The sequence below is a fragment of the Xenopus laevis genome, chromosome 9_10L (assembly GCF_017654675.1).
Source record: "Xenopus laevis strain J_2021 chromosome 9_10L, Xenopus_laevis_v10.1, whole genome shotgun sequence".
NCBI classification, from domain to species: domain Eukaryota; kingdom Metazoa; phylum Chordata; class Amphibia; order Anura; family Pipidae; genus Xenopus; species Xenopus laevis.
The window spans coordinates 97634610-97660650 of NC_054387.1; positions in this window are offsets into that span (position 1 = coordinate 97634610).

Consider the following 26041-nt stretch of genomic DNA (forward strand, 5'->3'; position numbering starts at 1 on the left):
ATTCATGATGTGTGTGGACTAGGGTTGGGCAAATTTGACCTGTTTTACTTCACGAAAAATTTGCCGCCGACGAAATGACGCCGATACTCATTAAAGTCTATGAGTCATTTTGACGCGCGAAGCCATACAAGTCTATGGGCGTCATTTCCTTGGCAAAACAAGGAGAAATAATTTGCCAGTCCCTAGTGTGGACTGGTGTGATATGACCTAGAGGAGTAACTTAGCAGCGGTCTAATGCAATTTTTTTTACTAAAACAACAATTAATCGCTTATTTTCTTTTGGAGGAAGGATAAGCACCAAGACAAGGCCTATTTGTAACAGGTGATAGTAGTAATGTAAAATGTAATCATTTGAAATAAAGCACCATGACAGGTAGAATAGGGTTCTTGCCTCATTCCCTTCACTTTAGAGACATACAGTATAATAGCCTCAGACTTCAAGTTTAACTGGCACATTGTATAGATACCTGATGGAGACTGTACTTATTTCTGTGAAACCATGCAGTGTGCATCTAAATTAAATGACAAATATCCATTCAGCATGTAGATTGTTACTGAGAGTCAGATGAAGATTAATGTGGAGGCATGCTGCTTGACTGAACTGAAACTAGTGCTGCTGGCAGGATGTTTCTAAATGACCTACTCATTAGCAATGAAGAATGTAGATGTAATATCTGCTACGTTTTAAAGGGGTGAGGTGAGGACTTGTTCTCTATCTATCTTTTCACTCGTCTGAAGTGATGAATGCTCACCTGTGTATGAACGGGGGTGTGTAAAGCAGTATCTTTCTTTCTCTTTCTGTCACACACTGTTGAGAAACAAACTACCCAAAGGACTGTGAGTAAAACAGGTAACTAACTGTTGATTTCCTGTACATTTTAGGAGGCACCAGTATAGTGAATAAAGAAGCTGTCTAGTTAATTATCAGGGATAATAAGCACTGGTGCTGACAGTTGAGTATTGCAGAGGTCTAAGAAGGGCAAGAGTAGCACTTGTGCCACAGACCCAGTTGGCAATCAATGGTTACTGATAAGTAATGGGAAGGGGACATCCCAATGGGGTTACCCCAATGAATAGGTCTGGCAGGCATTGTTGGCATGTTTATTAGTATCAAAGTTGAAGGTACTACTCCACAGATGACTTAGGAGCATACGGTAAGTGTGATGTCACCCAGGGAACCATTGCCCAGCCCACCAGGTGGGATATAAAGCAGGACAGTAGTAGTAGAGGCAGAGAATTGTTAAGAAATTGGTTTTATATTGAGTTTGATATTCCATGCAGCACAATTTCTCAAAGAAGCAATGGGTAAGTAAAACCCAATCTCTGAAAGCTACCTTTGGTCAGATGGGATTTGTACAATGTGTCCAGGATGTGATTGAAAGGGCCCTAATAGAGTGACTGGTGTTGCTCTGCCCTCTCAAAGGACAAGAAAGCTGAGTTTACGGAGGGTGCCAATATGTTATATTTGGTCCCTATTAATATTGTTACATTTGGTTATTAAAGCTGTAGCCTCTGTCCCAAATTTATTGTGTCTTTCACAATTATAATTTCTGAATGCATCAAAATGGATGCAAATGCTATTGCATTTGGTGCAAATTGGGAACAATTTTGTCTAGCATTTTCAGAGTGGGAGTTGCATCGCTTCTTTAATTCATTCAATATTGCATTTATTGGAGTTTGTTTTGCTTGGCATAAATCAGGGGTGTCACAATCTGCTGTGTGACCTCAGAGCTACTGTCAGGTCATTGGTGTTATGTCCAGGGTTCCTTAGTGTCCACTTTTGCACCATTCATTAGAACAGACATACATGGAATGCAGTGAATGCATCAAATAAGATGTGCTGTGGCACTCCAAATCTTAAAACAGTGGTTTATTTTGCCAACAAAACACACAACATTTTGGCTGACACCTTTTATCACGCCTGTACACCTGTGTTATATTAAATACACCTCATAGAAGGAGTTGCATGTGTAGTATTTTTAATAGGAATCTTGGGCCCACTGTGAGAGTGGGTAAAAAAAAGTCCCTTTTGTTATGTTGTTGCAATTAGCACAACTTAGTCAAGGGAAAGTACCTGCTTTTGGCTTACCTACAAATGTTTGTCTCTTCTGCAGTAAGGCATCAATGTCAGCCTTTATTAATATGTCATGTAAGTTATTATTATGCCATTACTTGAATCTCTGCAAAACCTTTTAACATGGGAAGCACGTTTGAAGTATATACCAGTGTTTATTGATTATTCTCCTTACCTCCCTGGCTACAGAGAACTTACTAACAAAGGCTAATCTAGAATTTTCTTGTTTCTCTTTTGGTTACTTAAGTTCTAGTTTAGGTATGCTAGCTATCTCTCGCCTCTTCATATGGCTAACCCCTTTTGGCAAACCACAATCAAATATTGTCTATATGTAAGTGATGTTTAATAAAATGTGTTTTAAACTATGGGCAAAATTGCAAAGTAGCCATTATAATACTAAGAGATTTAAACTTTGGACTATGGGCATTTTCCTTATTAAGGACTAAATATGGATTACACAGTTAAAGCAATGTATCACTTGATAATTGGACTTTATTTTTTGATTATGGACACTATTGGGGGTATTTACCAAAACTCAAATTTATCAAATTTTTTATTAAAACAAAGTTGACCTAACTCCTATCCACAAATGTATGTAATTTATCAAAAAATCACCTTGAAAAAGTCGGCGAGGCTCATTTATTAACGCAGCGCAGCGCATAATTGGACGCAAAATTTGACTGTGCCATCACAAGCGACACCGCAAATATATTTGCGTGTTATTGCGCTTATCACTTAGCTTTTGCGATGGCTTTTTTTTATACGCTTTGCGCAAAAGATTTTGCATTTATGTCGCAAACTATGCCGTGTTTGAGAGGGGCGTGTCTGGGGGCGTGGCTACAATGCGCTTGTACTGCGGCCGTCACAGAGTTGCGTCTATATATTCGCACATTTGCGCCCACACAACAGCACCACAATTTTTACGACAGCCTCTTGGTGGCGTAATAGTAACGCTCTTCAAAATAGCTGCACTAGTTTGTTCGCATTTTAGCGATTCATGTTGATTGAATGTCAATTTTACTTATGTGTGCAGGGCAATACTGCTAAATTGGGTTCTGGCAATTAGTGTCTGCTGCCTGTTGGTGGGGATGTTTGTTTTTCAGATGACAAATGCTGTGTCTATTACTCCAGTTTCTATTGAAAGCCTAACCTTTTCATATCTGAATCTATTACTGAAATCAATGCGTTTGCTAGGGTAATTTGGACCCTAGCAAACACGTTGCTAAAACTGCAAACAAAAGAACTGCTAAATAAAAAGCTAATTAAAACAAACTCTACAACTAATGGAAAATGATAACCACTAACCAAATGTTAAACTAAAGATAACTCAAAGGAGAACAAGCAACCAGGTCTCGCCCCCAACATTTTAAAAGAGACCAAGGTTCCTTTAAGAGTTCCAGGATGCCAAAAAACCTTTGGAAGCAAAGAAATATTTGCGTAAAAATAAACACAGGTGGGGCACATTGAACGCAATATGCGCGATAGGTAGCGCAACTGAAATAAGATGTGCGTTCATACATGCGCACAACTAAGCCTTACCTTTGCCGTCTTCCAGAGCGCACAATGTATTATAAGCATTGCGACAACTGAGACGCAGTTCCGCGCCGTCTCAACTGCCTGCGTCTACAACAGCGCACAATCACACTTTTTAAGGTATCTTGCAGGGTTGTGCATAACATTAATAAATACTCGCATGCTCTGGGCAAATATCAGACCTCTGCACTCTTTTTAGCGCTGCGCTGCGTTAATAAATGAGCCTCGGCGTGTGATAAGTCTCGACAATACCCTGTGACAATTTGAATCGCAGGAACTGGTGTAGGGTTCCTATCAGTCCCCATATTAGTACTTTGGTCCCTGTCTTGATGGGGAATCTGACCTGTTTCGGTTCATCTTAAAGTTTTGCAAATTTGCACAATGCATTGAAGTCAATAAGCTTTTTTTGTGACTTTTTCCAAACCACACAACTGTTTTTCTTTCAACTATACGTTAGAGTCTATGGATGGTTTATTTTTCTCTGCAAAACCTGGATGAAAATATTCACTACTATTGGCTCAAGAATGTCCCTGTTTTTGGCTCCCTTACCCAACTGCTCTAGGGGCATTGTTTAGGTTTTATCAGCAGCAACCACATCCAGAAAGTATGACATGCAAACATATATCTTTTTTACGTTCGTGTGTATCCTTATTGTTGAGTAGATGTGTTTAAGGAGGGTGCTCAATAGGTGTGGCACAAATGAAACTGGTGCAGCTCGCTGGACTTTACAAGCACACTCTACAAAGAACCATGACAGGTATTTATTAGGGACAATGGGAGAGTATCATTTTTAATGTGGCTACTGTTGCAAAACTACAATTACCCTGTTGTAATCACTTACCCCACCTGAAACTTAACATAGAGAGAAATCTTAACCACTTCATAAGCCGCCATAATCAGAGCTGGAGTGGACATGTGATTATTCTGCACAGTTCCCATGGAATGCACAAAGGGACAGCTTTGAAATGTTTAATGCCTGCAAATATATCACACATACCCTCTTCATAAAGTAAATGTGTGCTGAGGGAGCATCCTTACTTTTATTTTAAATATGGATCATATATACAGGAGTTAAAATCAATATACTGTATGTTGAAGCTCTTAAAATACATGCTAATAATAATTATATAATAATAATAATCTGCATTTTTCAGGTGCATTGCAGGTTCTCCTTCACAACCTGCCAATCTGTTTCATACAATGAGGAAGACACACACTGTGCACCAGAAAGAGCTGACTGTTGGATACATCATTATGTGCCTTAATAGCATAGAACTGCTGGAGGTCTCAGAAGGAGAACCCTGATATCATAGACAAGCACTTTTTATAACTTTATTAGTGGAGTATCACTGTACTGTGTTGCTTTTACACATGTTTCAGTATTTCGTTTCAGATGATTTCTTAGCAGTTTGGAAATTAGTTCTGGAATGTTGTCTACATTAAATTATGCTGTCTATGACAAACAATTCCAGCACAAACTATTCTAAAGTCTGGCAGGTTTTCATTAAGTTATTGACTAGATGTTTTACGACTTCCAGCTGTTATTATTTCTTCTGCAACAAATTTATGATTCATAGAACCGGGGGAAAACTTTTCTCTTGTATTTTTGATGATCTGTCCTATTCTATCACTGGGTGCAAAATATTTCAGGTTTACGCATTTATCAGTAACAGATTTCATCCTTTTTACCAATGTGGAAATTATCTTGTGTATAAATTCCATTTGTTTTTAACTAGGAAAATGTTTTATACACTTAATTTGCAAACCATAATACATGCTCCAAGGGACTTCATTAGTATGAACACTTCTTCTATTTATTTATGTGACACATTTATTATTAGAAATTCTGTTCGCCATCAGGTTTTACCTGGAGGGCAAAATAACTCGCAGTGGCATATTGATAATTAGCTTACTTGACAGTTTGGAAGAATAGCAATCTCTCTTACTGTTAAGTTTTACTACTTTTATTTATTTTTTTTAATTTACGGTTAACAATGCATGATGCTGCACTTATCAAGGGCTCAATAAATATATTTTGTATACTATTTAATGCGTTTGTATCGTATGTCTTGCATGTATGAATGAACGTTATGTTACTGTTAAAATTGCAGGAACCAGGAGTAGAGTAGCTTCCGTTTTCTCTTTAAGGCTTGGTGACTAGTGATGAGTGACATTTTTCACCAGGTTTTGCCACAAAAAAAAATGGCCATAGACTCCAATCATTGAAAAAAATTGTTGTGCGGCAAAAAAAAAAAAATTGTTGCCCATTGACTTCAATGCAATTCAGTTTTAAATTTTCCCGAATTTTCAGTGAAGTGAAACAGGTCAGATTTACCCATCACTATGTGACCCCCTAGACCTTTTGCTATTGCTAAGTGATGATCAAGATTCCAATGATTTATTTTTCAATTATAACAGCAACTTCAATGGTACCACTAACACTATGACAATATGCAAACAAAAAACATACAACCCACCCTTGTATGTCATACTGAGCCATATATACTTCAAATTACTTCAAAATTTGAAGTTTTTGAATTCGAAAATTCACTTTGACTCTTAGTAAATGGGCCCCTAAGTGTAAAATAACACAAAAACTCTAATACAAAACTTCAAAAAGTAAAGGCAGTTGAGACTTAGGGGCCCATTCATTAAGTTCGAGTGAAGGAATAGAAGAAAAAAAACTTCGAATTTTGAAGTGTTTTTTTGGCTACTTCGACTTTGAATCGAACGATTCGACCATAAGATAGTCGAAGTACTGTCTCTTTAAGAAAAAAGTTCAACCCCCTAGTTCGCCACCTAAAAGCTACCAAACTCAATGTTAGTCTATGGGGAAGGTCCCCATAGGCTTGGCTAACTTTTTTTTGGTCGAACGATAAAAAAAATCCTGGATTGGATTAAAATCCTTCGAATTGTTCGATTTCGAAGGATTTAATTGTTCGATCGAACGATTATTCCTTCGATCGTTCGATCGAAGTATTTGCGCAAAATCCTTCGACTTCGATATTCGAAGTCAAAGGATTTTCATTCCCCAGTCGAATATCGAGGGTTAATTAACCCTCGATATTCAACCCTTGATGCATTTGCCCCTTAGCGAATAGACTAATGGGTGAATGAAATAAAAAAACAAAAAAATACAAACATTTGTGACGATACATTCACAATGTGATTATTGCTTGTTGATTTCAATGCAAATTTTTGTGCACACTGTAATAAAAAAAAGTTATATTTACAAACTGTGAAATCTCAACATGCTGTAAATATGAAAAAATTTGTTCATACTAAGGTGTAGTACGATAGTCGAGGTCGAAGGTTTTTTCCGCTAAATTAAAATTGCTCGATTGCACGATGAAATCATTAGAATAGTTAGATTTGTACGATTTAATGGTACGATCGTACGATTTTACAAAAAAACATTTGACTCCTCAAAACTTAGCCAACAGCTCATATAGGTTATAGGAGGTTCCCCCATAGGCTAAACAGCAATTCAGAAGATTTAAGGTGGCGAAGTGTTGAAGTCAAAGTTTTTTTAATTGACAGTACTTCTATTTTCGAATGGTCGAATTTGTGAAGTATTTTCAATTCGAATCAAATTTTGGCCTATTCGATGGTTGAAGTACCCAAAAATTACTTCGAAATTTGAAGTTTTTGAATTCAAAAATTCACTTCAACTCTTAGTAAATGGGCCCCTAATAGAGATGTCGCGAACTGTTCGCCGGCGAACTTGTTCGCGCGAACATCGGGTGTTCGCGCTCGCCGGAAGTTCGCGAACGTCGCGCGACGTTCGCCATTTTGGGTTCGCCATTGTTGGCGCTTTTTTTTGCCCTCTCACCCCAGACCAGCAGGTACATGGCAGCCAATCAGGAAGCTCTCCCCTGGACCACTCCCCTTCCCTATAAAAACCGAAGCCCTGCAGCGTTTTTTCACTCTGCCTGTGTGTGCTGAAGAGATAGTGTAGGAGAGAGCTGCTGCCTGTTAGTGATTTCAGGGACAGTTGAAAGTTTGCTGGCTAGTAATCGTTTTGATACTGCTCTGTTATTGGAGGGACAGAAGTCTGCAGGGGTTTGAGGGACATTTAAGCTTAGGTAGCTTTGCTGGCTAGTAATCTACCTTCTACTGCAGTGCTCTGTATGTAGCTGCAGTGGGCAGCTGTCCTGCTTCTGATCTCATCTGCTGACTGCTGCAATAACAGTAGTCCTTGTAAGGACTGCTTTTATTTATTTTTTTGTTGTTTTACTACTACTACTACTACTACTACTATAAGAGCCCAGTGCTATTAGTCTAGCAGTGTTGGGGAGTGGGACTGGTGTGCTAATCTGCTGCTCCTAGTAGTTCAGCAGCACCAACTTTAATTTTTTTTTTTTAATATTCATTTTTTTTTATTTTACTTTTTTTTATTTTACTACCGCTGTAGTAGTGTATAAGTTGACCTTTTAGGCATTATTTGCCCTGTAGGCATTATTTGCACACTGTTTTCTTCAACCCGCCATCTAGCTGTGTGACCTTGTTCACATTCTGTCTAAATATCCATAATATTACCGTCTCCAGAAAAAACACCGGAGTGACTTTTTTCAAGCAGCCATAATATATTTTACGTAATCCGTATCCACCGCTGTAGTAGTGTATACGTTGACCTTGTAGGCATTATTTGCACACTGTTTTCTTCAACCCGCCATCTAGCTGTGTGACCTTGTTCACATTCTGTCTAAATATCCATAATATTATCGTCTCTAGAAAAACCACTTGAGTTACTTTTTTTCAAGCAGCATTCATATATTTTACATAATCCGTATCCACCGCTGTAGTAGTGTATACGTTGACCTTGTAGGCATTATTTGCACACTGTTTTCTTCAACCCGCCATCTAGCTGTGTGACCTTGTTCACATTCTGTCTAAATATCCATAATATTATCGTCTCTAGAAAAACCACTTGAGTTACTTTTTTTCAAGCAGCATTCATATATTTTACGTAATCCGTATCCACCGCTGTAGTAGTGTATACGTTGACCTTGTAGGCATTATTTGCACACTGTTTTCTTCAACCCGCCATCTAGCTGTGTGACCTTGTTCACATTCTGTCTAAATATCCATAATATTACCGTCTCCAGAAAAAACACCGGAGTGACTTTTTTCAAGCAGCCATAATATATTTTACGTAATCCGTATCCACCGCTGTAGTAGTGTATACGTTGACCTTGTAGGCGTTATTTGCACACTGTTTTCTTCAACCCGCCATCTAGCTGTGTGTATTATCGTTTCCAGAAAAACCAACTGAGTTTTTGTTGTTGTTGTTGTTTTTTTAAAAATAATGCCAGGCAAAGGCAGGCCGCCACGCAGAGGCCGTGCTAGGGGCCGTGCTGCTATGCAATCCTGTGGCCCTAGCAAATTGCCCAGTTTTAAAAAGCCAATGACCCTGAACTCCCAAAATGCTGAAGAGGTAGTTGACTGGCTTACACAGCACACCCCATCCTCTACCGTTTCTAACTTTACCACAACATCCTCCTCATCCTCCACTGCTATGGCCACCCCACGTAACACTTCCTCCACCACCGGTGCCCCTTCTTCACTGGGGTCAGAGGAGTTATTTTCCCATGAGTTTCTTGAACTGAGTAATGCGCAACCATTATTGCCAGAAGAAGATGAAGGAGATGAGGACCTTACACCAGATTTAATTCTGGCAGAGAACACGATAGAGATGGACATAATGAGTGATGAGGAGGAGGTCCCCGCTGCTGCTTCCTTCTGTGATGTGTCAGAAGAAATTGATGCATCTGAGGAGAATGATGATGAGGAGATTGATGTTTTGTGGGTGCCTAGTAGAAGAGAGCAAGAGGAGGGTAGTTCAGATGGAGAGACGGAGAGTCAGAGAGGCAGTAGGAGAATAAGACTTAGAAGAAGCAGGGAGGACAGCCCGCAGGGATCAGTAGGGCAACAACATGTATCGGCACCTGTGTTCAGCCGGCCAACGCACCCGCCATTGCCGCCAATACCGCCAACTCCGCCAACTTCTACTGTTACCGCCAGATCGCACACTTCCAAAAAGTCAGCAGTGTGGGATTTTTTTAATGTGTGTGCCTCTGACAAAAGCATTGTAATTTGCAATGAGTGCAGTCAGAAACTGAGCCTTGGTAAGCCCAACAGCCACATAGGTACAACTTCTATGCGAAGGCACATGAGCGGCAAGCACAAAGCACTTTGGGAGCAACACCTCAAAGGCAACAGGCAAACTAAAAGCCACACTCCTTCTGGTCCAGCATCTTACTGCTCTACCTCTGCTCTCCTTGACCCGTCTGAACCACCCTCCACTCCGCCTTCCACCTTGACCACCTGTTCCCATTCCCAGTCATCTGCCACCAGCCAAGTTTCTGTGAAGGCCATGTTTGAGCGTAAGAAGCCAATGTCTGACTGTCACCCCCTTGCCCGGCGTCTGACAGCTGGCTTGTCTGCACTCTTAGCCCGCCAGCTTTTACCATACCAGCTGGTGGACTCTGAGGCCTTCCGCAAATTTGTAGCAATTGGGACACCGCAGTGGAAGGTACCCAGCCGCAATTTTTTTTCTAAAAAGGGAATACCACACCTGTACCAACATGTGCAGAGCCAAGTTACCGCATCTCTGTCACTTAGTGTTGGGCCAAAGGTCCATATGACTACTGACGCATGGTCCTCCAAGCATGGTCAGGGCAGGTATGTCACCTACACTGCCCACTGGGTGGACTTGGTAATGGCTGGGAAGCAGGGAATGGGTAGCTCAACAACAACAGTGGAGTTGGTGTCACCGCCACGGATTGCACGCGGTTCTGCCACCACCTCTACTCCTCCATCGCTCTCTACCTCGTCTTCTTCTTCTTCTTACTCTGCTGCTGGGTCCTCCTTCTCCTCCTCCACACCTGTGCACCCCCAGCTCCCCCTAGGCTATTCGACGTGCCAGGTACGCCGTTGTCACGCTGTCTTGGGGATGACGTGCCTGGAAAGCAAAAACCATACCGGATCTGTACTCCTGTCATCTCTGCAGTCACAGGCCGATCGGTGGCTGACCCCACACCAACTGCAGATCGGAAAAGTGGTGTGTGACAATGGAAGCAATCTGTTGGCAGCGTTGAGACTAGGCAATTTAACACATGTGCCCTGCATGGCACATGTGTTAAATTTAATAGTCCAACGTTTTGTCTCCAAGTACCCAGGATTCCAGGACGTTCTCACCCAGTCCAGAAAGGTGTCGGCCCATTTCAGACGTTCCTACACAGCCATGGCACGCCTTGCTGACATTCAGCAGCGCTACAACATGCCAGTCAGGCGTTTGATTTCTGACAGCCAGACTCGCTGGAATTCAACGCTCCTTATGTTGGAACGTCTGCTGCAACAACAAAGGGCGGTCAACGAGTACCTTTTTGAACTGGGTGGTAGGACTGGATCTGCACAGCTGGGGATTTTTTTCCCCCGTTACTGGGTGCTTATGCGCGATGCCTGCAGGCTCATGCGACCTTTTGAAGAGGTGACAAATATGGTCAGTCGCACCGAAGGCACCATCAGCGACCTAATACCCTTCGCTTTCTTCCTGGAGCGTGCCGTGCGACGAGTGACAGATGAGGCTGTAGACCAGCGTGACGAGGAGCTGGAAGCGCACGATTTCTGGTCGGAATCACCAGAACGAACCCAGGCACCTGCTGCAACGCAGGGAGAGGTGCCAGAAGTGGAGTCAGAGGAGGAAGGTGGCTTTGTGGAGGAGGAGGAGGAGGACCAACAGGAGCAGGCTTCCCAGGGGGCTAGTGGTGACCTTTTGGGGACCCCTGGTCTTGTACGTGGCTGGGGGGAGGAGACCGTGGATGATGCAGTCCTTGATAATGAGGAAGCGGAGATGGATAGCTCTGCATCCAACCTTGTGAGAATGGGGTCTTTCATGCTGTCATGCCTGTTGAAGGACCCCCGTATCAAGAGGCTTAAGGAGAAGGACCTGTACTGGGTCGCAACGCTACTAGACCCTCGGTACAAGCATAAAGTGTCAGAAATGTTACCAACATACCACAAGTCCGAAAAGATGCGGCATTTACAAACCAGCCTGCAAAACATGTTGTACAATGCTTTTAAGGGTGATGTCACTTCAGGAACTCATCAACATTCCAGGGGCAGAGGTGCCAGTAATCCTGCCACGAGCACACCTGCAAGGACAAAGCCCTTTGGCCAGTCTGTAACGTCAGACATGCAAATGTTTTTCTGTCCAAGGCAGCGCCACAACCCTTCTGGATCCACCCTCAAAGAACGCCTCGACCGGCAGGTAGCGGACTACCTGGCATTAACTGCAGATATCGACACTCTGAGGAGCGATGAACCCCTGGACTACTGGGTGCGCAGGCTTGATCTGTGGCCAGAGCTGTCACAATTTGCCATGAACCTCTTGTCTTGCCCAGCCTCAAGTGTGCTCTCAGAAAGGACCTTCAGTGCAGCAGGAGGGATTGTAACTGAGAAGAGAACTCGCCTAGGTCACAAAAGTGTCGATTACCTGACCTTTATTAAAATGAATGAGGGGTGGATCTCGGAGGGTTACTGCACGCCGGAAGACTTGTTCTGACTTCTATGCAGCTGTCCTTCTCTTCAAGCCTCATGACTCCACACACAGCTGTCCTTTAGCGTCCTCCTCCTCCCTCCGCCACCGTTACAAACTAGGGTGCAAACCCTACTGGTTTAATTTTTTCTGGCCTCTGTGCTTCAGTGGCTGCAACCAAAAAAACTGGGCAAACAATGTCTACAAGGTCAACGTATGGCAAAAAATGACTATTTTCAGCATTTATATGGCATATTTTTTCTGGCAACTGTGCTTCAGTGGCTGCGTCCAAAAAAATGCATATTTTCTGCATTTATATGGCATAATTTTTCTGGCAACTGTGCTTCAGTGGCTGCGACCAAAAAAATGCATATTTTCTGCATTTATATGGCATAATTTTTCTGGCCTCTGTGCTTCAGTGGCTGCAACCAAAAAAATTTATATTTTCAGCATTTATATGGCATAATTTTTCTGGCCTCTGTGCTTCAGTGGCTGCAACCAAAAAAATTTATATATTCAGCATTTATATGGCATAATTTTTCTGGCAACTGTGCTTCAGTGGCTGCGACCAAAAAAATTACTATTTTCAGCATTTATATGGCATATTTTTTCTGGCCTCTGTGCTTCAGTGGCTGCGGCCAAAAAAACTGGGCAAACAATGCCTACAAGGTCAACGACGTTGACCTTGTAGGCATTGTTTGCCCAGTTTTTTTGCCCGCAGCCACTGAAGCACAGAGGCCAGAAAAAATATGCCATATAAATGCTGAAAATAGTAATTTTTTGCCATACGTTGACTCAACGTATATGGCAAAAAATGACTATTTTCAGCATTTATATGGCATATTTTTTCTGGCAACTGTGCTTCAGTGGCTGCGACCAAAAAAATGCATATTTTCTGCATTTATATGGCATAATTTTTCTGGCCTCTGTGCTTCAGTGGCTGCAACCAAAAAAATTTATATTTTCAGCATTTATATGGCATAATTTTTCTGGCAACTGTGCTTCAGTGGCTGCGACCAAAAAAATGCATATTTTCTGCATTTATATGGCATAATTTTTCTGGCCTCTGTGCTTCAGTGGCTGCAACCAAAAAAATTTATATTTTCAGCATTTATATGGCATAATTTTTCTGGCAACTGTGCTTCAGTGGCTGCGTCCAAAAAAACTGGGCAAACAATGTCTACAAGGTCAACGTATGGCGAAAAATTACTATTTTCAGCATTTATATGGCATATTTTTTCTGGCAACTGTGCTTCAGTGGCTGCGTCCAAAAAAACTGGGCAAACAATGCCTACAAGGTCAACGTATGGCAGTTGTTTAAAGAGAACAGTAGATTACTAGCCAGCAAAGCTACCTAAGCTAAAATGTCCCTCAAATCCCTGCAGACTTCTGTCCCTCCAATACAGAGCAGTATCAAGCAGATTACTAGCCAGCAAACTTACTATCATCTGTCCCTGAAATCACTAACAGCTCTCCCCCTACACTATCTCTTCCAAGCACACACAGGCAGATTTTTCAGATACATTTTTGCCCTTGATCCCCCTCTGGCATGCCACTGTCCAGGTCGTTGCACCCTTTAAACAACTTTAAAATCATTTTTCTGGCCAGAAATGTCTTTTCTAGATGTTAAAGTTCGCCTTCCCATTGAAGTCTATGGGGTTCGCGAACCGTTCGCGAACCGCTCGCATTTTTGCGCAAGTTCGCGAATATGTTCGCGAACTTTTTTTCCGACGTTCGCTACATCCCTAGCCCCTAAGTGTAAAATAACACAAAAACTCTAATACAAAACTTCAACAAGTAAAGGCAGTTGAGACTTAGTGAATAGACTAATGGGTGAATGGAATAAAAATCCACAATAATACAAACATTTGTGACGATACATTCACAATGTGATATTGCTTGTTGATTTCACTGCATATTTTTGTGCATACTGTAGTAAAAAAAGTTATATTTACAAACTGTGAAATCTCAACATGCTGTAAATATGAAAAAATTTGTTCATACTAAACATATTTCCTATTTTATGATTTTATTACATTCCCCATATGTTCTGGTGTTAGAAGAGAAAGGTCATGATGAACAAATTTTATTACATTCCCATATATTTAGTCTCAGAGGAGGAAAGCCATGGTGAACAAACTCAGAAAGTAAGTCATGTTTGCATGGGGCTTTTATCTCATAGGGCTTTTATCTCATAGGGCATGATATGCTTGCTGCGGGGAGTAGTACATCTATTGTGGATTTCCACAAATAAACAATACCTTTTAGCTAGGCTCTTCCATTTATGTCCTATCCTGACATAAACTTCTTAATGGTGAATTATAAATTAAAGGAAAAAGCCCAAGCAGAAGTTACTGCAAAGTACATTAACACACATGACATGTTTTGGGTAACAAAACCCTTTATCAAATAATGGGGTTTGTTGTCTGAAACATGTTCTGTGAATATGGGGGTTGAAACTAATCAAATACTGCAAACTACAGTATTTATTCAAGTTTGTAGTTAAAAATTATTTTGACAGGCTTCTCTGCATTTCACAATTGAATTTTAACATTTACAAAAGCTCTAGAAAATGTGGGCATGGTCAAATATAAGCAAAATGAATCACAAATACCTTGTTTTAAAAATCTTGTGCACATTTCTAATCTTGGGGGCAGATTTATCAAGGGTTGAATTTTGAGATCATGGGAGTTTGTAAAAACTCCCATGAACACAGAATTCGAAGAAAGAAAAAAAAAACAATTGAAATGTATTAAAAAAATCATTTTTTTAAATTCTTGTGAATAGGATCGACCTGCAAAGTCTTTTTTTCTATTGTATGAGGTCCCACATAGGCTAAGAAAACCAATGGCACACAGGTCTGCGTGAACACTTCTATTTTATTGAAGCCGAGTGCAAAGCAACGTTTCGGGGAAAACCCGTTTGTCAAGCATACGGATTCCAACAAACATGTGCATTTAAATAGGTAGTGAATAATTCAATTAAGATGTCATAAATAATCAACCAATCAGTGCACATTGTAAATGCAAATATGAAGCTCATATCACATCAAGTGTGTGCAATCAATAGTGAAAAAAAGTCCAATGGCTCTCCATAATGGATTCATAAAATAGACAAAAAGTCCAACAGGAACAAGTGATTAGTCACAAGTGTAAGGGAGATCCACACAACCCTTTGCAAAAAAAGTGACATAAACAGCAATGTAAAATTTCTATATAAAACATCTGTATACATTAGAAGGATTAATAATTAAAAAGCTGATAAGAATATTCCCCCCACAAAAATGACCCATTATGTGGTTACAGCTACCATTTATTTCCATATTACATGCAAAGTAAGAATTTATTAAGCTTACCCTATGTGTGGAGCACAGGAGTCTAGGATAGCTGACCCTGTTTGTATAATATGTGGGAAATGAAAACTCAGTTGATTTTTATAAACCAGATCTGCTCGTGTGTGTTGGTGCCTCTCCAACTCTTCACTAGTTATGTCTTCTGAATGTCTAAAGCGCCTTTTCGAATATTTTGCTATGTTCTATTTATAGATGTGTGGATAGGTGGGCTCTGCTAACTTTGACCACTGGCTAGAGGGCAGTAGATATAATGATGGTATATATGGGGTATGCTTACTACTGGTTTAGCCCTGGTTTCCCCAAATAGTGCACCCTGATAGCCCTGGGCAAACTGAGGGGTTATAACTAAGTATAACAATTTTTTATCCCTCATTTTGGTTTTTGGTAATGTTACATAGCTACTTTAAAGAGCCAGAGTTGGGAAATACTTGTAATAACCTGCCTGGAGTTGAACCAGATGTTCCTGTACTGTCTGCATGAACACTGTTATATGTGAGCAAACAGCTAAGGCCCTGGTTCAATCCTATGGCTATGCTTTATAATTGCTAGTAAACATGGCTTTTTTCACCTGTTGCCAATCTGGCCACATGTGATCTGTGTAAGCCATTTGACTGGCTATAAAAATCCCCTACTTTACTCTGACTCATTGCCCAGTACAGGGCTATGTTCCAAAGTTCCTGGGTGTGTTATATCGTCTGATCCGGCTTATTTACCACTGCCTAACCTTGACCCTTTCTGTTCTGATGCCTGTACTGACCTCGGCCTGTTTTTCGACTATTATGGTGGATCCTGTTACTGTACTGCGAATTTGTTTGGTTTGACCTTGACCTGTGACCCTGACTATGCTTCTGCTTCCTGCTTTGGTATCGTATTGTCTGTTTTGGTATTGACCTGGCCTGTCCCTTGTCCACGCTCCTTGTTCTCCTTCTTTTCTGTATATGTTACAGTTCCCTTGCCTGCCCCAAGCTTCCCCCCTTGGTCCTTTCATTTGGCATCTGAGTATCTGAGGATGGCTTCTCCCAAAACCAAAGGCTCTGGATTTCGGGATACCATATGTTACAATACTATAATCTGCCTCAGTGAGGACAGGGGAATTCAGAGGAATTTTGAGCCAATAAAACCACTTACATAAATAAGAATAAATAAAGCTTTAACTGGCTATGTGACTATTTCAAGTAAAAATAATCAAGAAAATGTCGGAGGGAGTTCTTATTTTATGCAGAAACTTGTACAGATTAAAAAAAAATGTCAGTGTTGTCTTTCGAAAGTGCTGCTGCATGTGGCACCTGGTCATGTTCTGAGAAAGAACAAATGAAGCTGAACGTAGCTTTGAATATCTTTTTTCTCTGATGGACAGTTAACATCTGTTGGCATTTTGCTGGCTTAACAACATGTCTAACACAAAACTGCTTGCACACACCTAATGATTAATTACAATTCCTTACAAATGGTGACTTTTCATCAAATATATTGTAGAAAAAAAGCCTAAGAAAGAGATCCTATTAAAATTACATGTGAGCTGCTAATTTGCATTACCAAGAGTGATATATTCTTTTAGGTATGAGTAATTATATTTCCTCCAAACAAAATCCCATTCACAATTGCAGAACAAATGAAAGTCATTATCTTCCATATGGTTCTGTGATTCATGGTGTTATTTAACACAGTGGCATTGTGCTCTACAATAAGTACTACTAACTGCTATTCAAAATGATGACATTTATAAAATTCTACTATTAATACTTATTCTTCTCTATCATATATCCATGACCCTCTTGCTTTCCTAAGTTAGACAGTTGTGGTTGTCATAGAGTGCCTAGTGATAGAGCAGATAGATGGAGATAGATCTGCTAAAAAATATCTAAGAAAGAAGGTTTATGCAGAAAAGGCAAACATGAATGGGGGCACAGATATATTTGGACCCCTTAATATACTGCTGGGGGAAATGCTGAAATGCTGTGTAATACAGTGGAAGAGGAAATGTGGGATGCAATACATGGTCTACATTGAAAGGTGATAGGACTTTTAGGACACTGTATGAAATTCATTGCACAGTTTATTACATTGCAACCATTATTTCTGTGTTGCTCATTGTAATATCTCACCCTGGTGGTCTAGTGGTGGTGCGACAGAGACGCCCGCCGCACCCTCGGCGGGGACACGCGCCACGTCTGTCTCCATCGTCACTGTTGGTTTAAATGTGTGTCTCTTCCAAGTTTTGAGTGTTCGGCTATTTCCATCTATATCTGGAAAATGCTGAATGTGACGTCATTGGTTGGCGCAAAATTTGAATATTTAAAGGGCTCTTTGTGTTGAGTTTATTGTCCAACATAAATGTCTATTTACTTAGTTCCTGTGTATGTTTTCCCAGTGATACATGTACCGTTTTGACTCTGCCTGTCTCTGATTTTGTCTAGTCTGCTGCCTGTCATGATTTTGCTTGTCCTTTGACCAATCTTCCGGATTCTGATTTTTGTACTGCATTTGGTGTTTGACTCGGCCTGTGACCTCGACTCCGCTTTGTCTATTGTTTCTGTACTGCAATACCCGATTGATAATGTTCCGGCCTGTAACTTGACCACGCTTCTAGTTCTCCACTCCAGTTCCCTTGCCCGCCTAGAGCTCTCTCCCTGGTCCTCTCATATTAAGACCTGGCTGCATTCGAGTAGTGAAGGGCTCCTCCCGAAGCCAAATGTGGTTGCTAAAGGTGGAAGAGTGAGCCATGACCGGGTCCTTGGGGTTTGCTCTGGGTTTGTAGACTACAACTCTCCAGCATTTCGTTTTAATCTCAGTCCTCACATCCTAATTTGCCTTGTGGCTCTAGCAGTTCATAGGTACTGTAACGATCGCCGCCCGGAGCAGGCCCAGGAGCTCCGGGCGGCGCGTCCATCTTCGCCGGCGTCGCTCCCAAAATGGCGGCGCCCATGGCCGCCACGTGGGTAGCGGCGCCGGGCGATGACGTCAGCGCGCCGACGTCGGCGCAAGAGCGTCAATGACGTCAGAATGGCGCCAAATTTGAAAATAAAAACGCCAACTAGACGCCAGAATGGCGCCCAAGAATAGGATTACTTTCCTGAAGCATATCCTGGGTTTCCTGTGTGCCTTATTGCCTAATCTTGTTCCTGCCTTGTATCCTGACCCTTTGCCTGGACTTTGGACTTTGTTTGTATTCTGCCTGCCTGTGAACTCTTGCCTGATCCTGACTATTCTCCGTTTAACCCTTTGGATACCGCGACCTTGTTCCCTCAAGAGGGCTTCCTCCTTGATCCAGACAACCTCCCTGGAGGGAGCTCCCGGCTCCCTGACATTATTCTTGGGCCATGGATCCTTCTGAGGAAGCCACACCTCATGTCGGACGAGCGCTCCGCGGACTGGCATCCCGCATGGAGGACTACGAAAACCAGCAGGTTCGCATTGGGCAAGCACTCGATGTCCTGCTGGCTCAAGTGCCTTCTGCGTCCTCCACTGCTCCACCTACTGGGGATCCCCCCATGGCGGCAGCCCCCACGAACACAAGCTACCCGACAGGTGAGCCTCGCATTCCACCTCCCCCTCGTTTCAGTGGGGACCCACAAGCCTGCAGGGGATTTGCCACGCAATGCCAAATTCAATTTGAGTTCCAACCCACACAGTTTCCAAGCGAGCGTTCCAAGGTGGGGTATGTGATGTCTCGATTGGAAGGCAAGCCACTGGAGTGGGCAACGTCTCTTTGGGAGAAGAATTCCCCGCTGACTTTTGATGTTAAAGACTTTCTCCAAGCTTTTCGTATAGTCTTTGATGCTCCAGGTCGGGTTACGAACGCCCCTGCCCGTCTCTTGCAGCTCCGGCAAGGAAGCCGCAGTGTCAATGAGTATGCTATAGACTTCCGAACACTGATGGCGGAGACTTCCTGGTGTGATGACGCTTACAAGGCTGTATACTACCAAGGCCTATCCATCCGCATCAAAGATGATCTCGTCTCCAGGGAGACTCCTGACACCCTGGAAGGGTTGATCGCTCTATCCATTAAGGTGGACACTCGTCTCAGAGAGCACCAGGTGGAGAGAGAGCGCAGTAGACGATTTTCTCCCATGTTGGCCCCTCGTTTTCAAAGGCCGATTCTGCAAACACCCGCTGTTCCTGTGACCCATGTGTCGACGTCTCCTTTGGAGGAACCCATGCAAGTAGGAAAGACTCGCCTCTCCGAGCAGGAAAGACTCCGAAGACGTATGGCAGGTCTCTGTTTATACTGTGGTGGGCATTCCCATTTTGCCAACGCCTGTCCTGCCAAAGCCAAGAGTTTTGTACTCCGAGGTATGTCTCAGGTTTCTCATGTAGGGGGCATCACTCGAGGTTCTCTGGAGAAGTATCAAGAAAATTCACGCAGGCTTCTCCTTCCTTTGCAGATTCACCTGGCAAGTAAGTCTATCTTCGAAAGGGCCTTCCTCGACTCCGGAGCGGATGGCAATTTCATGGATGCCTTTTTTGCCGAACGCATGAAGATTCCTCTGCTTCCATTGTCTTCTCCCCTGCGAATTACTGCCATAGATGACAAACCCCTGGAGTTTGAATTCGTCACAAAGTTCACGGCGGAACTATCTGTACAAGTTGGGGCGCTGCATCAAGAAAAACTTTCATTCTTCATCATCCCCTGTCCTTCTACTCCAGTGATATTGGGTCTTCCATGGTTACGTCTGCATAACCCCACCATAGACTGGTCCACTGGGCAGATCTCTCGTTGGAGTTTATTTTGCCTGCAACATTGCCTTCCGCCAAAGCCCCTCGAGAAGGTGAATGTCTCCTCTGCGGAATTAAAGACTTTGCCCTCCACTTACAAGGGATTTTCCGATGTGTTTTGTAAAAAGTCTGCAGAGTTCCTTCCCCCACATCGCTCCTACGACTGTCCGGTTGAACTCCTGCCTGGAGCTATGCCCCCCAGAGGGCGCACCTACCCTCTCTCTCCTGCAGAAACTACCGCTATGAAGGAGTACATCCAAGAAAATCTCCAGCGGGGGTTTATCCGCCCTTCTACCTCTCCTGCAGGGGCTGGGTTCTTCTTCGTGGAGAAGAAGGACGGAGGCCTTCGGCCTTGTATAGACTATCGGGGTCTGAATAAGATCACCGTGAAAAACAGATACCCTCTGCCCCTGATTGCCGAGCTCTTTGACCAGCTGAAAGGGGCAAAGATTTTCTCCAAGTTGGATCTCCGGGGGGCCTACAACCTCATTCGCATCCGGGAGGGTGACGAATGGAAGACGGCATTCAACACTCGGGATGGGCACTATGAATATCTCGTTATGCCCTTCGGCCTATGCAATGCCCCTGCCGTCTTCCAGGAGTTTGTGAATGATGTGTTCCGAGATCTCCTAGGAAGGTTCGTAGTCGTATACTTGGACGACATCCTGATCTTTTCCAAGGACCTTGAAAGTCATCGCTCCCAGGTGAAGGAGGTACTCTCTCGTCTGAGGAAGAACTCTCTCTTCGCCAAGTTGGAGAAGTGTGTTTTCGAGGTATCCAAGATCCCCTTCCTAGGATACATTATCTCTCCAGAGGGATTTGAGATGGACCCCGTGAAAGTGTCGGCCATCCAGGAGTGGCCTCTCCCACTGAGTACCAAAGCAATCCAGAGATTCATCGGATTTGCTAATTATTATCGACAGTTCATCCGGGGGTTCTCTTCCCGCATTGCACCTATCCTGGCCCTCATCCGAAAAGGGGGTAAACCCAGCCTGTGGCCTCCATCTGCTATAGAAGCCTTTCAGTCCTTGAAAGAGGCCTTCACGTCCGCTCCTGTTCTTCGACATCCCAATCCTGCACTACCCTTCTGCATCGAAGTTGATGCTTCTGAAGTCGGAGCCGGAGCTATCCTGTCTCAGAGACATTCCTCTGATGGAAAATTGCACCCCTGTGCGTTTTTCTCCAAGAAGTTCTCATCCGCAGAGCAGAACTATGACGTCGGGAATCGAGAACTCTTGGCAGTCAAGCTTGCCCTTGAAGAATGGCGTCACCTCCTGGAGGGTTCTGAAATTCCTGTCCAGATTTTCACTGATCACAAGAATCTGGAGTTCATACAGTCCCTCAAGAGGCTAAATCCCAGACAAGCCAGGTGGGCCCTTTTCTTTTCCCGATTTAACTTTGTTTTGACTTTTCGCCCAGGTTCCAAAAATCTGAAGGCCGACGCCTTGTCTCGTAGCTTCACTCCGGTGGACCGTGACCCTGAGAGACAGGAACCAATCATTCCACCTGTCAAGATCATTGCCTCTCTGTATCCCCAATTTGCCGACCAGATTCTGGCTGGGCAGTCCTCGGCTCCTCAAGATACTCCGATTGGCATGGCCTTCGTCCCTCCAGAACTTCGCCTGGCCATCCTGCAACAAACCCACTGCTCCAGGCAAGCTGGACATCCTGGTTCGGCTAAGACCCTTGAACTCTTGAGGCGCCTAGTCTGGTGGCCTGATATCCGCAAGGATGTAAAGGACTTTGTGGCTGCTTGTAATGTCTGCGCCACTTCTAAGCCTAGCCATTCCCGCCCCAGTGGGTTGTTACAGCCTTTGCCGGTACCCTCTCGTCCATGGACGCACCTCTCTATGGACTTTATTGTCGAACTTCCTCCCTCCGGTGGGAATACTGTGATCTGGGTTGTTATTGACCGCTTCTCCAAAATGGCCCATTTCATCCCTCTGAAGAAGTTGCCCTCTGCGGTGGAGTTGTCCCAGCTATTTATCCAGTACATCTTCCGCCTGCATGGTTTCCCGGTGGAGATCGTCTCCGATAGAGGCACCCAGTTTACTGCCAAGTTCTGGCGTTCCTTATGCAAAGACCTGGGAATTGTTCTTCAGTTTTCATCTGCATACCACCCGCAAACGAATGGGGCAGCTGAACGTGTCAACCAAGCCCTGGAGCAGTTCCTGAGGAACCACGTATCCCTCTGCCAGGATGACTGGTCTGATCTCCTCCCATGGGCGGAATTCGCTCATAATAATGCTTGTCATTCCTCTACAGGAAGGTCTCCGTTCATGTCGGTGTATGGTCAGCATCCTCAAGCTTTTCCCCAAGACTTTGTGCTATCTGACGTCCCGGCTGCTGACGACTCCGCAGCCCATATGTCTGCTATTTGGGCTGCGACCAAGTTGAACCTAGAGAAGAGTGCTCTTGTTCATAAGACTTTCGCGGATCGTCGTCGAAGATCCTCTCCTCTCTACAAGGTGGGTGATAATGTCTGGCTCTCTTCCAGGAATATCCGGTTGAAGATACCATCTCCCAAGTTGGGTCCAAAATTCGTGGGACCATTTCCCATCTTGGAAATAATCAACCCTGTGGCTGTCAGACTCCAGCTTCCACCAGAGATGAGAATCCCCAACGTGTTCCACGTGTCTCTGGTGAAACCCGCCATCACCAACCGGTTCTCTGGCGGTCAGTCTCCTCCTCCTGCCATCTCAGTGGAGGGTCAACTCGAGTACGAGGTGGAGAAAATCCTAGACTCCAGAATCTCCAGAGGGTCCCTTCAGTACCTCATTCAGTGGAAGGGCTTTGGCCCTGAAGAATGCTCCTGGGAAGGACACCGTGATGTTCACGCTCCTCGTCTGGTGAGGGAGTTCCATTCCAAGTTTCCCCAGAAGCCAAGTCCTGGTGGTCCAGAGGCCCCCCGTGAGGGGGGGGGTACTGTAACGATCGCCGCCCGGAGCAGGCCCAGGAGCTCCGGGCGGCGCGTCCATCTTCGCCGGCGTCGCTCCCAAAATGGCGGCGCCCATGGCCGCCACGTGGGTAGCGGCGCCGGGCGATGACGTCAGCGCGCCGACGTCGGCGCAAGAGCGTCAATGACGTCAGAATGGCGCCAAATTTGAAAATAAAAACGCCAACTAGACGCCAGAATGGCGCCCAAGAATAGGATTACTTTCCTGAAGCATATCCTGGGTTTCCTGTGTGCCTTATTGCCTAATCTTGTTCCTGCCTTGTATCCTGACCCTTTGCCTGGACTTTGGACTTTGTTTGTATTCTGCCTGCCTGTGAACTCTTGCCTGATCCTGACTATTCTCCGTTTAACCCTTTGGATACCGCGACCTTGTTCCCTCAAGAGGGCTTCCTCCTTGATCCAGACAACCTCCCTGGAGGGAGCTCCCGGCTCCCTGACAGGTAGGTTGAATACTGCTCACCTTAACCTCCCCTATGTTCAGCTTCCTGTCCTAACCCCTACTGTGTACTTAGTTACCTGCTCTTGTACCAGCTTCGTTCTGTTATATCTGTCATTTAACTTTGGATTCCACCTCATCCATTCTATGATCATCAATCTTGCAGGGTTTGGTTATTCAATGTTTCATTAAATTTGAGCTACAGTCTTCCCAATCATGGGCCATTCTGTTCCATGCTATTCAATGCAATTCAGACTCTATGCTACAGCTGTCTAGCACCAGACATTCCCATCCATCTCCATATCATCTCAATTGGTGGGAAGTGCACTGCCATAGGGCTTAAGGATAGTCATCATCTTGATTCAAGCAGAGAGAATAGCTGTGATTAAAATATCCCATGTGACTTTTATATTTTCTTATCTTTATGTTTTGTTAGAGTGGGATAATGGATATTTTTCTCATTAGGTGCTTGTAGGAGCAATAAACTAAAGGCAAAGTGATAATAAGCAAAGCCAAGAACAATGTATGTACATGGAAGACAACAGCAGCACACCTTGTTGAAAAGCAGACAGTGCCTGGGAAAAAAGGCACAGGATAAATAATGAATAACATTATGTTCTACAGAGCTTATCTGCTGTGTAACTTTTGCCTTTCTCCTTTGAAAGCTGCCCCCATAGCTACACAGCAGCTTATTTATATAAACAATAGTAGTGTTTCTGAAGCAAGAACAGCCGTTTTACTAGTGCAGGGCAACTCTGCATTATATTTTTATTACATTAAAACAATTTCATTTTTTGACGTTACTGGTCTTTTAAGAAAAGCATTTTTTTAGTTGCTTCCTCTTTTGTCTCTCTACATTCCACCTACACCATACACGAAACAGAGTGAATTTGTAAACAGAAACATTCCTACATGCCTAAAGGCATGAAGTTAATATCTCCATAAAAACCATATACTATCATATTTAACATACATAATAACACACAGTAGATGAGGTTGAGAAAAGACCGCCATTAAGTTCAACTGTTTTGTCTAAACGAGCATACCAAACTACTTTTTATAAGCATCACATTTTACATTAATTACATGTATTCAATGACTATTACATTATTTTATAAATGGAGTTTCCATCAGTAGATTAGAAATTGTATTACATACATCATTGAAAGAATGTAGTCAAAATCAGGTCTCCTCCATTCAAGACTCATATTCCCATAACCCTACAACAATTTAATACCTTGCTTTGGCAATTTTGTACTTTCAGGGGTCCGGTAATTAAAGGTTGTGCAAAGCACTATGGGAACTGGAGTGTTTGCTGGAGGAGAGCTGACTTAAGACAAGCAATGGATTGCATACTTTTATTTATTTTTAATATTTGGATGGAGTTCTCCCTTAATTGCATATGGTGGTGGAAAGGAGCCCCTTACAAAAGATGGTGTTGGGGATGGGACATGTTATCCAGAATGCTTGGGACCTGGAGTTTTCCTGATAAGGGGTCTTTCTGTAATGCAGATATCAATACTGTAATTCTTCTTAAAAACTATTCAAACATTAATTAAACCCAACAGGATTTTTTTGCTTCCAAGAAGGATTAATTATATCTTAGTTAGGATAAAGTACAAGGTACTGTTTTGTTATTACAGAGAGAAAGGTAATAAAAAAATGCAGAGTTGCACAGTGTTTTTTTTAAACAGATATAGGGATACCTATACAACAAAGGTTGTAAACTTCTATTATATAAAAAATAGTAATAATAAAAAAAAAAATAGATACGTGTACACACATATCACTTAAGATTTTTCATGCCCCAGAAGTTACTCATAAAATATTTCCGGTGATACATGTACATTTTATGAGTGAAGATTTAACATGAATAATAACTCAAATTATCCATAATTGAACATTTCTTACATCTCTGTTCAATATTGATGATCTAAATATTTTATTACTAATATGTTCCTTTTTTCCCCCTACTAAGTCATTGAGTTATTTCCCCATGAGTGGAATTGCTTTTTACTTCCATTTAAACTTATAAAGTTTTCATTTTTATTATTTTATAGCAGGCCAAGTCATTTATTACAGTAAGAATGCGGAACAACTCGATATGTTTTGTCAGCAAGTATTAAATGAGAGTCAAACTTTTTAAAAGGCTCAATATGCCTAAAACTCGATGCATATTAAATGATGGCAATCTTTATTGTACTTAAGCCCATACTTTATGTTGTACTCTAATGAGTGAGTGAAATACAAGCACTTTGCTGCTGTTTAATCATTTGCAAAGCATTAAAATCCTTCTTCAGTAGGAGAACAATTCAGTCCAGTTTGCATTGAACTAGTACTGGTGCTGAAATATGTAAAAGTTAATTGTATCTGAAAGAGCAAGCTGAATTATTTACAGATGTATGTGAAAAGGTTTTACATCTTAGCAGAACATA